Genomic DNA, 14,015 nt, shown 5'->3' on the forward strand with positions numbered 1-14,015 from the left:
AAGTTGTGATGTCGGCCCCTTCTTATAAACTGTCTAGACTCTGCAGCCAAACGTGCCCCGTGAGCATAGAAAACAACAAATATACAGTTAAGCACGAAAACCAGTTCGCGCATTCCGCGGAAGCGGTGGTCTAATATTTGCCCCTTACTTTGAAAAAAAAACATAGGTCGACCAGACTGGGCGGCACCTCAACACTCACCTACGGAAACATTTGCACAAAGTACGGAAATGCCAACAATGCAATTTGGTTATTCATTGCCAAAAGTTCATCAAGTGCGAGCTTATGTACGATGCATGCTCCATTGTATTTCGAGACACTGATCACTGCACGTGAGAGATTGTTTTAGCCGCAGAAATGCAGCGAATAGGTGACTGCGTCAGTACGGCGTTCATATTTTTCAGCTCGAAAGAACTGGCCTTTAAGGATAAGCATTTATCACACATGCGTGCTTGAAGGGTGGGTCGGAGGCTGTGCAGCGACGTCATAAACTTCTTAGTCATTTGGGCGCGTTATGTTTGATGTCCTGTAGTTCTTAAAATTCAGTTGTTAGTAGCGCTGCTCTTTGTCTACCTGGTCCTGTGTTTTATTTAGTGCGCTTAACGGAGTTATAACGTTTTAAATATAGATTCTTTCTCTGATCCATTGTGGAGTAAAATTTGTTGCTTGGCCAAGTTCGGTCTTCTAATCCGCTGAATTTCTTTTCAAAATTCAAGCGCTGTCATCGATTCAAACACCTTTTGCGTTTTTTGTTTATTTTCTTTGTAAGACACCACTTGCGAGCGTGGTTCTATTTAGATACGCCAACGGCATTTTGCGTTGCTGTTCGAATTGCAGTTGCATCATTATTTTGAATTTATTTTATTTCTGCCTTCACTTATTCAATGTGTTTATTTCTATTTACGCCATGTATCCCACTCCTACTACAGCTCAAGAGGGACTGCAGTATGTCACAATACATAAATAAAATAAACGTATGGTCACAATAAAGGTCTGCTGTGGGTAGTGAAAGTTCTTACCATATGGCTTTTCTGAAAAAATCAGGAAGAAGTCTTACAATTACCGCCATGCTCTTGGGTCCAAAGGCGCACGAATTGCCCTACCACTTTTTTATGGGGGCTTTAAAAGCATGGAGGTTTTCATGAATGAATACTGCTCGTGTATATGCAGAAACCGAAACGCTCATGGTCAGCTTTTTTTTAATACAAAAGTCTTTTTTCCCATCTACGTAAATGAACGTTGGGACGTGAAGCACAGTGCCATCGCACAACGTTCGCGAGCACGTTTTGGCCGCTTAAGACGTGAGGGCGGTGTACGAATCGCCTCTGCTGATCCTAATACTAAGCGAGGCTGGCGTGTAAAAGACCTCATAGGTCCTGTGTTGACGGCTTTAAATAATTTAGTACTAGAGAGTGGGTGTTTCCCGGCTCAAATGCAAGTAGCCAAAGTTACTGCAATTTACAAAGGTGGTGACAGAAATGACCTAACAATTATAGACCAATCTCTATACTGCCTGTCGTGCCGAAGGGAATAGAAAAAAATCATGCATCCGCGACTTTAGGAATTTCTTAACAAACACACTCGCTGGTTGCCCCCTCCCAGTATGGGTTTTTATAAGGTAAATCAACTGAGTTGGCACGATTAACACAGAAAGAATATATTTTCAACCAACTTGAAGAGAAAAATACTGTTTTGGGTGTATACATAGATTTTTCAAAAGCGTTTGACTGCATCAATCATAACATTTTAGTATCCAAACTCAAGCAATATGGTGTGCGTGGTGATGCTAACGTTCTCCTGTGTTCATATTTGCAACATCGTTCACAGTATGTCTCCCACTACAGTGCAAACTCCCAACTACGACATATAACTAGTGGTGTTCCCCAAGGCAGCATTCTTGGGCCCCTATTGTTTATTGTTTACATAAATGATGTTTCTAAAATTGCTGAAGACGTGCGATGGATTGGTTATGGTGATGATAGAACCATTCAACTCAGCGGCAGAGATTCCCGGCATCTATATATTTCAGAAAATGGTATCATGAAGCTCCTATAGGAATGGTGTGATACAAACTATCTGCGAATAAATGCTAGGAAAACCCAAGCCATTCTTTTTCTTACAAGAAATACTACCTTAGCTGAGTTACCGAAACTAAGTATAGCTAGCGAGAAAATTGAAAATTTAAATCATATAAAAACACTTGGAGTAATATTTACTGAACATCTATGCTGGGACCAGCACATCGAACGAATTTGTAGCAAATAAATAAAATTACAGTATTATTAAATCGACACCGTCATTTCCTACCATGTGCCCTAAAACGCATAATATACAATGGACTGTTCTTATCTACCATTAATTATGGCCACATGGTACGGGCAACCACATCAGATGCTAATATAAATAAATTAAGTGTATGCCAAAAGCGTGCTATCCGTATAATAGCGAAAGCTCTATTTAGGGCTCACACAATCCAATATTTTATGATGTTTGAAATATTACCAGTTGCCTCGTTTTATCCTTTCCGGCTCGCTTGCACTTACCGGTCTGCAATTCGAAACAGAAATCTTGATTATGAGCATTATTTATTCTGGAAGAGCGCTGCAACATTTATGACACGAGAACAATTGACCCATGGATTACCCGCTTTTGCCGCACGACCTAAGGATCACAGTCTGCATCGTTTAACATTGCATTGTTTTTAAATAAGCTGTCTAAACTTTATATCGATGTTATTACTTTCTCGACTCGAAGCCTCTACACGTATTTCTTATCCGATGCAACGTGGATCTGATGCCTGTCTGTTACATCGGCTGTCCGATCTTCTGCTAGTATTGATTTCTTCCTACATTGCATTCATAAAGGAACTTGTTCCGTTTAATGCAGAGAACATGCGCTCTGCTTTAACGGCTAGCTATGTTTCTGAGCACCATAGCTTGCATTCTGTTCTGTTTTCTGCACTCTTGCAATACACCAGTTCATATTTGGGACATTTTTTTCCTTATTTATTTTTCCAGTGTCAATCGCATTTTCACACAACTCCGAACTGTCCACCTGGCTGTTGGCTGTCTAGCGTAATATTCTGTAATATTATCTGTAATATTTTTAGGATAATCGCATTTTTATTGTATTTTACCGCTTTATCGAATTTGGTCGTATTATTGGTCATATTCTTTTGTTTTGTTTAGTGCAGTGATATTGGACTGTGGCCTAGTGCATGCGCTCTGCGGTAGTAGCCAGCCATGTTTCTGTATGCTGTATCTTATTTGCCGTTATCGCCTTCTGTGCTCTTTGGTGGCGCTACTTCGATTGATATTGGGTGTTATGTCATATACTGTCACTTGTTTCTTTTCCCCGCACGGGGCACCTTGAGCAATCTTGGCGACGGTACTGGCGATACCGCGGACCCCGAGCCCCCAAACATAAGCTGGATCCAACCGTGGCGATGTGTTTATAGGTGGAGGGTTAGAAACCACGAACGGTGGCCGTCGGAGCCTTGGTAAAGCTCTGGCCGATGGGCTCCCTGCCTGTATACCAGGCAGGGAGCTCCGAGACCTCTTTGACTACCAGGGTAAGGCCAAAGAAGAAAGTACCCCAGTCTCCCTGCTTTTATACTATGCTGTATGGCATTTTGAAACCCCCCCCCCCCCGCCCCCCCCCCCCCCCCCCCCAAACGTGATCGGTTCCTGAAAAGGGGCCGCACCGAAGTATCTTTTCCCCCATTGCCATCTTTAACATTTCCTGAACCGGATAATTTTTCTCGATTTCTTGTGATGGAATCGCTCAATCCAACCCACCCTCTAGCATCTCAGTCAGTCTTCTTGATCGCCAAGTATCTTGAAGCCATAGTAGGAAAATCATATCAGTGCAAAAAACAAAGGTCTTGTGGACTCTTAATCGAAATAAATGACAAGCAGCAGTCTACGAAGCTTCTAACTCAGATTAGACTGGCTGATCTAGACATCAGGGTCACAGCCCATCGGAGCCTCAACAGCTCGCAGGGTGTGATATCCGAGACGGATCTCTTGAATGAAACGGATGCGGATCTCCTTGCCGGCTTGAAGGATCAGGGCGTCACTGCCGTGAGACGCATCACTATCCGCAGAGATGACAAGGAGATTCCCACCAAGACCTTTATCTTGACTTTTGACCGCGCAGTACGCCCACAACACATAAATGCAGGTTTTATCCGTTGCTCCATCCGTCCGTACATCCCAAACCCGCGGCGCTGTTTTAAGTGCCAGCGGTTCGGGCATGGTACAAACTCTTGCCGTGGCCGAACAACGTGTGCGAAATGCGCGGCCCATGATCATCCAAGCGACAATTGTCAATGCGATACCCTGTCTTGTGTGAACTGCGGCGGGCCGCATGCAGCGCACTCCCGCAAGTGTGAAAAGTTGCAACTGGAGAAAAAGATAATCAACATCAAGGTAACTGAGAACCTTACCTTCCCAGGGGCGCGAAAGAGGTTCGCCTCTTTCCCCCTGGGGAGGTACGCCGACGCGGCTCGCCGGGGGGCGGAGTGGCGTCTCGTTTCCACAAGGACCCAGTTCAGCGAGTCTGACCTGGTCCTTGCTCCACCCTTCCCCCCCCCCCCCCCCTGGGTTGCCTCTGGCAGCCCAACCCGCCATCACGTCGCTTGCTGAGGCAGCAGCGGTTGTGGTGGCAACCTCTTCCGTCGGGACCGGTGCCGCTCCCGCCTCTGTCTCCCCGTCCTCCAGTGCGTTGGAGGGTACCGAGGTGATGGACACCATGGGCCCCGCACAGGTTCCCACCGCCACCGCACCGCCCGTGCCACCTCTGGCGCCCCGGACGCCCTCGTCGGTGGCGGCTCAAACGAAGGGCTCCCGAGGGGGGGCCAAGTCCGGGGGGCCGGTTAGTCCGGCACCCCTCGGACATCCGACGACGAGATGGATGTCGGGCCGTTCCTGCCTGCCACGCAGCGCAAGGAACGCATCCCGACGCCAAAGCCTCCCGACAAGCCAAAAAAGGCGAGAGTCACAGCCCCGAAAGACGACACATAAACAAACACACACACTCCAGTAGCTCTCACACTAAATAATGGGAAGAGAAAACATAATTCAATAGAACTGTAGAGGCCTTCTTAAAAATCTTGACGATGTATACGGACTAATGCATGCTAATCAGCCAAGTGTAATGTGTGTTCAGGAAACACATTTGAATTCCAAGCACACAAATTTCTTGAATAGTTACATGGTCTTCAGAAAAGACAGCGATGGCTGCACACACTCTTCTGGCGGTGTGGCCATAATTGCCCGGAAATCCTTAGCCTGCCACCCTGTCACTCTGAACACTGTCCCACTGTCCTTGAGGCTGTAGCAATCCGTACGATAATATTTAGTAGATTGATAACGGTATGCTCCATTTACATTCCTCCTGATTTTGCACTTCTGAGCTCTGATTTCGAGGCACTGGTTGACCAGCTGCCCGAACCATACATACTAACAGGCGAACTTAATGCGCACAACTCTCTTTGGGGCTCCTCCAGAACGGATGCGCGAGGTCGCCTGATAGAGAAGTTTCTTACATCCTCCGGAGCATGCCTTTTCAACAAAAAAGAGCCTACATACCATAACTTAGGACACAATACATACTCGCATCTTGACTTGGCGATTGGTTGCGCAGTTCTCTTTCCATGTTCTGAGTGGGGTGTGGGCACAGACCCATATGGTAGTGACCTTTTCCCAACTTCCCTAACGTACATAGGTAAAGCCCATTTAGTCCATCTTCCCATAACATGTTTAATGAATCAAAAGCAAACTGGAGCACATTCACAGAAACATCTAAACTACACCACACATCTATAAAACACCTACACGTGGAGGAAGCCGCCCAACTCGTCACGGCGCACATCCTCCACGCCGCCGAAACGTCCAGGCCTTCAGTGGGTCCACCACCCCAAGGAGGCCCTGGTGGAACGAGGACTGCAGGCGGGTGCGAGAGGCCCAGAACAAGGCGTGGGGTGTCCTTCGCCGGTACCCCACGTCAGATAACCTCATTTCTTTCAAACGGGCAAAGGCTCTTGGGAAGCGAGTGCGTCGTGAGGCGAAAAGGGAGAGTTGGCGCACCTTCCTCACTTCCATCAACTCATACACCGACACTAACAAACTCTGGACACGAATACGCAAGCTAAAAGGACCACAGACACACAGCCTGCCCCTGGTTAGCACAACAGGGGACACACTCGAAGACCAGGCCAACACGCTTGCACAACACTTCGAACACGTGTCCAGCTCAGCACATTACACCAACACTTTCATTAAACACAAAGCATCATGTGAGAAGAAGTCCTTGCGAGACAGTAATAAGTCGAACTCATCATATAACAGCTCCTTTTTACTTCATGAGCTGAAGGTCGCACTCGGTACTTGTAAACCTTCAGCTCCAGGTGCAGACAGGATTTCATACACAATGATACAACACTTACATGCAGACACGCTTGAAACACTTCTTCATCTCTACAATAAAATATTTCTTTCGGGGCACTTTCCACGCTCTTTGAGGGAGGCCGTGGTAGTGGCTTTCCTAAAGGAAGGGAAGGACCCTTCATCTCCTGCCAGTTATCGCCCCATTGTCCTGACAAGCTGCCTGTGTAAGCTCTTAGAGAAGATGATAAACAGGAGACTCGTGTACTTCTTAGAGTACAATGGTCTTCTTGAGAGCTGCCAGGCAGGCTTAAGGGTGGGGCGATCTACCAACGATCAACTCGTTGCATTAGAGTCTTATATCAAAGATGCTTTCCTCCACAGGCAGTACTGTGTGACAGTCTTCTTTGATCTTGAAAAGGCGTACGATACTGCTTGGCGGTACGGCATCCTTAGCGACTTGAAGTCCTTTGGCATGTCGGGTCACATGATGAACACGCTTGCCAGTTACCTGTCTGAAAGAACGTTTCGCGTGCGAGTTGGAACTGCAGTTTCTAGGGTTCATGTGCAGGAAAACGGCGTGCCGCAAGGTGGAGTGTTGAGTTGCACTTTGTTTATTGTAAAAATGAATTCTCTTCGGAAGGCGCTACCACCATCGATTTCCTGCTCAATTTATGTAGACGACGTACCATTATCCTTTAAGTCTTGTAACCTGTCTGTCTGCGCGCGCCAAGTTCAGCTTGGTGTTAACAAGCTAGCTGGTTGGGCAGACAGCAACGGTTTTAAATTTAATCCAGGGAAGTGCACTTGTGTCCTGTTTTCCAAGAGGCGTGGTATCCAACTCAATGGTGTCTTGATTTCTGTCAAAAAGGAACACAAGACTTTAGGCATAATCTTTGACAAAAAGCTGACATTCATCCCACACATAAAACTACTAAAACATAAATGCTTAAAAACAATGAATATCCTGAAGGTTCTGTCGCACATCTCTTTTGGTGCTGACAAACAACTTCTCTTACGTGTTTTTACCAGCCTAATAGGTTCTCGACTGGACTATGGTAGCGTTGTGTATGGGTCAGCCACTAAAACATCCCTCAGATTGCTGAACCCTGTGCTTCATCTAAGGCTCCGCTTGGCGTGTGGTGCCTTCCGCACTAGCCCGGTCGAAAGCCTATATGTGGAGTGCAACAAATGAAACCTACAACGTCAGCGAGCATACAAAAATCTCCTTTATGCTTTTAAAATTTCATCCAGTCCTCACCATCCTTTTAAATCAGTTTTTCATGATACGTCCATGACTGAACTCCTTTTAAATCGACCATCGTTCTCTGCGCCCTTCTCTTACAGAGTTAGAGAGGAAGCGTTAGAGCTTGCTGTCTCCTTTTTAGATACAATCCAAAGTTCTCTAACGGATTTTATAGCACCATGGCATCTTCGCCCTGTATCATGCGACACATCTTTCACACATGTAGATAAAAGCCGAGCTCCCACATGTGCAATTCTGCAGCATTTCTTGTATTTGCAGCAGAAGTATGAGTGCTCTGAATTTTATACGGATGCCTCTAAGACTTCCACCTCTGTGTCTTGGGCGGCGCATGGGCCCGGCCTTAGTGTCACCAAAACTCTGAATAGTCATACTAGTATCTTTACGGCAGAGGCTTACGGTGTACTTCTTGTTGTCAATCATATACTTCAAAGCCACATTCCACAATCCATTATCTATACAGATTCCCTCAGTGTTGTGGAAGCACTGTCGTCAACAATGCCTTCGAAAAACCACATTGTCAATTTGATCGTCAAGGGTATTATGTGTGTGTATGTACGCAAATTTGAACTGGTTCTATGCTGGGTCCCTGGCCACTGTGGTATAGCCGGGAACGAAGCAGCGGACCGTATGGCTGCTGCTGCTACACTCTCGAATACAGTATACATCACCACATTACCCTACACCGACGTGAAACCACACATCAGACAACAACTTCGCAAAACATGGCAAACACACTGGAGTGAACGAACAGACAAGTTACACGTAATAAAACCACACTTGGGACCATACGCCACCGACACACGTAATAGATACACTGAAGTCGCCTTGGCTAGATTACGGATAGGGCACACTCATGCAACGCACTGGCACCTTCTCACGGGGTCTCCAAGACCTCTGTGCAGCAGGTGCGGAGATGCTCTATCCGTGATCCACATCCTGATACAATGTAAGGCACTTGACACAACACGACACAAATACTTCCCACAACTACACACGCGACATATTCCACCACACCCGTCATACTTCTTAGGAGATGAAGCCATGTTTTCAATCAAACGCGTTTTCGAGTTTCTTACCGACGTAAAATTTTTACATCTCATTTCTTATCATGCATGTTGACAACCTGGCCCTTTACACCAGCCATCTTCATTACGTTGTGTTTTACTTTGTTTATTTTTACTTAAATGTTCTACTTTTACTTCCATGCCACTTTCATGTAATCACTATTGTTTGGCGCTCTTTGCCCTTAGTCGGCCTTGCGCCATTAAACTCCAAATATCATCCTCATCACTTGTTTCTTTTTTCTATGCCCAAATGTGTGCACCTCATTACTATACTGCTGCTGCCCAAATCTGCATCGGAGGGCGCGGGCTTCTCAAGCTGCTAGTGCGCAGCTTATTTCCGCAGTCCTCCCTTCCTTCACCTCGAAGAAAAAAATACAGATTGATTGATTGATAGAAGTAAATATAAAGACAATGGCTCATGCTATTGGAAACCCCGACTTGTACCTGGACAACAACGGGGCATCTGTGCAGAAGGCTCCAATTTTCGTGCCTTCTGGACGCGCGGTTCTGGTAGACCTGTCACATTGAAAAACTGAGCAAGGTGGCAAAAGTACTACCTGGTAACTCTAACGCGGTATTTTTACATTTGAGTGCTGCCATGAAAACGTCAATGCTTACCCAGTATATAAACCTGATAACGCCACCAACACAATGTGTTCGTATATTATGCTCTTGTTTGATTTCGCAGGATAATTTCGGAGTTACTGAATCTGCGCTACACTACCGCAAGAGAAAAAGCTACCGTGACAATTTTGCAAATTTGTGTTGCTAGCTGAAGTCACTCGGCAATCTCCAGCAACAAAATGTGTTAAAATTACTGCTTCTCTTTCTTAACGTACACGTGGTTCCACGTGATAAACTTGGAACTGTACGTTGTTGATTGGAAGTGATTGTTAATCCAGAACCTAGGCTTTATAGTTTCGCATGAATAGTTTTCTCATATCTTCGCGTATGCACCTCCATTCAGCCCAGTTTGTCATGGAAACGTTAAAACACGTAATAGTCACTGAGCAGTGTTCGGGAGAAGGCTTACAGAAAGCTAGGCCATGTCCGGAAGTTTCCGCTAGCGTTGGATGGACATTAACTCACAACCTGGGTTTGACTATTAAAATAGTTGCACCCTGTGTGAGAATAACACAGGATATAAATTAGAAAAAACTGCGGTCCAAATACATAGGACGACCAAAATGAAATATTTTTAGCGCAGAATAAAAACTCGCAAATATAGCGGTAAAGAGCGTTTACTGCCACAAAAGCGTAGTTTACCGTCCACACCCATTTTCGATGTGTCCCTAAAGTGGTCTTCAGATGAGTTTGTCGAAATGGTTCAATTTCCTAATCTCGCCAGCAAAACTGAGCTAATATAAAACTGCCTTTATGGGCCGATTTTTCTCTGCGCGAAACCCTACCTCAGCGAAATCCATTCCCAAATTTTAGCTTCAAATAACCGTAAACGTTCGTGGGAAAAATGCTGCCCGACAAAACAACAGGACAGCAGAAAGAGACACAGCACAAGCCTTCATCCGCTATTCTGTTTACAGGTAAACTACGAGTGTCGCCAACATTTATTGATTTGTAAATTTATTTTATATTTTTCTTATTTTTATTTCTTTGTGTAATAACGCCGGCTTTGAACCGTCTTTGGCAGGAGTAACCCATACAAAAAACGAATTGCATAAAATGAATTGAAGTACAATTATGAGTATTTATTTTTGTGGATGTAATGAACAATAAATGATTTTACTAGTAAACATTCAAGAATATGAGCGGTAAAGAATAAAAACTGACGAGGGAACACAATAAGTGGTAGCGTAGCCAAGGACAATGCACGTTTTTTTTCCCTGGGAGAAGCATGTATTGAAGAGCAATTGTGCTACGCATAAACTCACAGAAATACAAGCGGCGTTGAAGCAGTCTTGTTATCAACGTGCTGCAGATGGCGACGAGTTTTTCATTCAGTATTATTCTCTATAGAAGCTCTGACAAAATAAGCTGTGTAGTTTTCTCAATAGCTGTGTTGTATAAAAACTTGAAATACGCGATGACGTTGTCCCACTTCATTTGTTCGACGTCGAAGACGACTGTATGTTCAGACGAGCAAGACCAGTGACGGCATGGGGCAGAGAACGTGTATAGAAGAAGTAGGTGGTGGGGCTGGCGGTGGTTTTTTTATTTTGGAAAGAAGAGGAATCAAATGCAAATATTTTACAAGTGAGCGTGGAGTTCCCCTCATAAAACCAAGGGTTTAAAAGTGGGGGTTTAAAAGGATAGGAAGAGAGGGAAGAAAGAGGAAGGCGGGAGAAGAGAGGAGGATAGGCTATCTTCTATTCGTCAAGGATAGGGCTTGACGGCTACATACGCTGCACTAGAGCTGTCGCGACCAGGAGGGTGAATAAGTGCTGGAAAACATCCCGTCGGATGGCGTTCGGCCCTGTGGAAAACAGGAATTCTTCCAGATTGTGGCCTGGTGCGCCGAGTCACGGCAGGGCGGCCTGGCGTTTATCCCTCGCGTGTCATGTTGGCGGCGAGAGCAGAGTAAGAACTCAAGCGTCTGGGATTCTGGGAAGTCTGCGCACGTGGGGGACGCCGGGCGGACCAGTCGATGAAGGTGCTTTCCCGCATGGCAGCAATTATGCCACAGGCGATGTAGGAGCGACAAGGCGTTTCTGCGGATGCGTCCGGGCAGGAGCCGTGGATCGTTGCCACCGACCACTCGGGCACCTGGATACATGGCGTCCCCTATTTGGGCCTGGATAGTCCTTGCAGCGTCGAATGACACCACATTTCCGGAGGTTCACTCCTGCCTGACGAGCAAAGATCTTGGTCAAAGAGTCTGCAACATCGACACTCATAATGCCCACGTGTGAAGGCCGCCAGTGAAGTCGCAGTGGACGCCTTTGGGCCTCCACAGCATAGTGCTTGGCCACCAGCGAACGCTCTACGTAGGCGATCTAGCTGCATGGCTGGTCGGCGGGCACTAAGAGAGGGCAGAGCGGGAGTCAGTAAGGGTTTGGTCTCCCTTTGGTCTAGTGTACGGAGCACATTTGTCACCTTCGCTTGCTGATCTTCAAGCCGCACCAAGTTTCCTTGCCACACTTTTTTTCATACAGACGTACATTTTGTATCTTGCACTTTTGGTGTTGAACCGGGCTCCCTAGATCCGTGCGTTGGGATTCAGTCGGGTGGAAGTGAGGCCTGCTGTATTCTCTGAGAGAATAGCCTTATTTTTAGTCATTAGAATACTCCTACCATAGTCCGCAGTCACCCGGTTTTTGTGCTGTCAGAAAAGAGCTAATGTATGCGCTGAGCAGTACAAGCTTGAAGAAGGGCACAACCCCCCATTCTGTCTATTGTTAAAAATGGTGAGAGAAAAACCCAAAGACGATACACAAGAAAGAAGACAGCACGAGCGCTAACTTTCAACTAAGCTTTAATAACCGCCGGAGCTGGTAAATATAGCAACAAGTGGAGCATGCGGAGCATGCGGAGCGTGCGCCACAGCAGGGTACCACGAGTACGGAAATGTGTCAATTTCCGGAACGCTCAAAAAAGATTTCTCTGAGTTAAAAAACGACCACCGACGTATCACTGACACAATTATCGCCTTTTTGTGATATAAAAAGCTTCCAAGAGTTCAGGTGCTTTCGCTTCTCTGCTCCTACCCAGCATCCTAATTTCCCAGAGAAGTGATTTAGTCTTGTAGGCATGGTAATGCGCGGGCAATGCGCACTTTTTTTGTTTTTCTGAAATTTATATTCTCTCCTATGTTGACAATGTACTCTGTAATATATTTGTTTAGCCGTAGTTCACCGTGCCTTTCACAAAAAAGTTGAGGAAAAGTTCCTTTTAAACTTTTTAGAAATGTGGAAGATTTTAAAGACGATAGTCTTTCTTGGGCTACTTAAACCAAGAAATTTTGGTCTGTCTGTATGTCTGTCTGTCCGTCTGTCTGTGACTCGATTCAGCCACCCGGCCAAAGTAAAATTTATATTGCGCAATAGTCTTATATTTGATTGATTGATTCTGGGGTTTAACGCGCCGACGCAACGCAGGCGATGAGGCGCGCCGTAGTGGAGGGCTCCCGATTAATTTTGACCACCGGCGGATCTTTATCGTGCGCCGAATTCTCGTACACACGGGCGTTTCCGCTTTTCGCCTCCATCAGAAAAGCGGCTGCCGCGGCCGGGAATCGAACCCGTGACCTCGTGCTCAGCAGCGCAACGCCTAAGCCACTGAGCCACCGCGGCGGGTAATAGTCTTATATACTCACAGCCACACGTAAACGTCTAAGCCCGGTTTATATGTTCATACTTGTCAACTTTGTTGAACAAAAACGAGACATTACGCAAATATAAGAGTGGAAATTAGTACACAAGGGATCTTTACAGTGTTCGTTTATTAAAATTCAAGAATGCGTGGTTTTTTGATTGCAAATGAAATTCTACATCTACTGCAGAAAACCGCCGCCTCCTGGCGGCATATGAAATATCACGCCGCAACAGCAACGAAAGGTTCCACTAGCTAAGTTCCACGTTCTGTTTGGAACGGAAGTGCACGAAAACGGCCACGCGGCTCTATAAACATTCTAATCGACCACCTCCATTCGCGTGCGTCTCCGCCGTACTGCAGCGCAGGCATTGAGGAACCCGGCCTGTAGCAGTGGAACGCGGTAAATTCAAATAAGCTTGCGCAAACCTTCAGTGTGTTTTCCCTGGGATTAGCGCGACGGTACAGGAACGGCATGAGAGGTGAGCGGGAAAGCAAAGGGGGGCATTTCTTTGGGAAATGTCTACAAAGACTATCGTTTTTTGCCGACATTTGCAACGAAAGGAGCCGATACGCCGTCAATTTTTTTAATGGTTTTACACAAAAATAACACGCTCATGCACACACATTCTGCTGACTTAGTTTCAGCCACTATTAGGCACCATTCGAAGGGTTTAGTTTTTATGTACGAGATTCTCTCCCAGAACTGAATAAAGTTTTCAGATATTAACCTTAATTTAGGTATAAAGCATGTCTGCTGGCATTAATCCCCACGCGCACATAAAGACGGTGAAAAGAGGAATCGCTTACATGTGCCCAGAATCGAATTTCTCGACGTGGTGTCCCCACTCTATTAACGCTACCGTTGATAAGCAAATTGTAAGGGTACTTTAAGCCGGATTCTGGTGCAAGGTTTTGAACTCAACCTCTGAGGCACTCGTCAAGAAGGTAAAATAAGGCACCCATAGAAGACGCTTGAGCCAGCGCAAAGTACGGCAAATCCCGAAGTGGTGCCGTATCTCAACAATGTCGCC

The sequence above is a fragment of the Haemaphysalis longicornis genome, unplaced genomic scaffold (assembly GCF_048455015.1).
Source record: "Haemaphysalis longicornis isolate Haplotype H1 unplaced genomic scaffold, Haemaphysalis longicornis Haplotype H1 scaffold_11, whole genome shotgun sequence".
Classification (NCBI taxonomy): Eukaryota; Metazoa; Arthropoda; class Arachnida; order Ixodida; family Ixodidae; genus Haemaphysalis; species Haemaphysalis longicornis.